A 1,664-nucleotide genomic window follows, 5' to 3' on the forward strand; every position below is an offset into this window, starting at 1 on the left:
CTCTCTACAGTAATTATCTTTCTACAGTAATTATCTTTTTACACTACTTCTATTCTTTTTTCTTCTCTCTACAGTAATTATCGTAAACCCTATGTAAATAATTTAACAGCGGTCTAGATCTAAAAGATATAATAATAATTGCTCATGGATTTCATTAACAAAATAATAAATGAATAATGATGATACATAACAGAAACAACTTAATATATGGTCCATTATAAGGGCATTTGGTTTAGTGGTATGATTCTTGCTTTGGGTGCAAGAGGTCTCAAGTTCAATTCTCGGAATGCCCCGACAAAAAACAAAAAAAAAAAATAGTTATCAATGGGCCTAACCTAAAGGAATGCGTGTGCATTGCTCAACTTATATAAATTTCATATATAGACTAGCAACTAAGAATTATAGATCCACTACAATGGTATTTGATCAAAGTGGTATGATTATTGTTTTGGGTGTGAGAGGTTTCAAGTTCGATTCTCAAAATGCCCCCAACAATATTATATCAAAATGAATTAAGCAAGATGATATGATTTAAAATGTGAATTTTAAACATTGAACCAAGAACATGAGAATAGAGAATGAAACATATTCTTGGAAGAATAAAGATCATCTCGAGCCCGACTTCAAAAAGAGCATTACACAAATTGTTCGATTGTATTCTTTCTAGGAACTTTTCATAACCAATGAAGAAGTTTAAGAGAGCCCAATGAAGAAGTTTAAGAGAGCCATACGTTCAAATCCTGTCACCTTGATAAGTGCAAAGCCCCATAGCCTATCCATGGTCACGAAGGCAGTCTCCTTTTCTATCAACACATAGAATTGTAATTCTTTTATCTTTTGAAACCCCTTCCCTTATCAGTCATCAGACAGGTTTTTTGTATCATATATCGAGATAATTATTATGAAAAAGCTATTCCACTAGTGTGACTTACATACCCTTTCTTTGTAGTATCAGTAATGCTATTTGAATAGCTTGAAGTCATCATAGCCTCTCCACCGGTTTTGAAGACTCCTTCAGCATCAATGTGCTCTAATGAAAGAGATCAGACCATTTCCTGAACCAGAATCGGGCACAAAACGCCGAGGAGAAAGTCGAAAGCGAGCTCTTTTCGCGTATACGCAATCTCGAAACCCAATTAGCTCACAGACTGTCTCCTCAACCCTGGTGAGTATGAGTGCTTGGTAAGAAAGAATATTGAATGAGAAAGACATTCGATTACGGCAACATTCACAACTACCAAAGTGCACTAAACCTAGTAAAGATCTTCGACCTAACGATAATGGAACTTCAAGCCCATTTAATCAATCCGCTTTGTACCTTATTGTTGACCGAATCAGATGCACGCTAGGCCTAAATTGTCTCTCAGTCATCCAGAGAGGAAAGGAAGATTAGATCCGAAGTTTACGAATCGAAGAGAAAGTGGATATGAGTTCTACACGCTTTCATTTTCAAAAGCTTCGCTTGCCTACAGTACTTTATTCAGGATCTGAATTCCTTGATCATTTCCTTGGCGGATAACACAAATGAAATCGTTTGTGTGAATGTTTGCTGAATCCACCACACCTAAATGGTGTGAAATTTATCTTATTTATAATCAAATAAATTACAAGGATATGGAAATAGTAATAAATGGAAATAACAATAAATGGAAAGATACCTATGG

At 35.2% G+C, this 1,664-nt stretch overlaps 1 non-coding gene across 1 annotated transcript; it reads left to right on the forward strand.

Moving 5' to 3' along the window:
- Positions 1-221: 221 nt before the first annotated feature.
- TRNAP-UGG lies at positions 222-293 on the forward strand. The gene has a single exon. It is a non-coding gene; the product is annotated as a tRNA-Pro (tRNA).
- Positions 294-1,664: the final 1,371 nt, after the last annotated feature.

This window comes from Cucurbita moschata, unplaced genomic scaffold (assembly GCF_002738365.1).
Source record: "Cucurbita moschata cultivar Rifu unplaced genomic scaffold, Cmos_1.0 Cmo_Scf00102, whole genome shotgun sequence".
NCBI classification, from domain to species: Eukaryota; Viridiplantae; Streptophyta; class Magnoliopsida; order Cucurbitales; family Cucurbitaceae; genus Cucurbita; species Cucurbita moschata.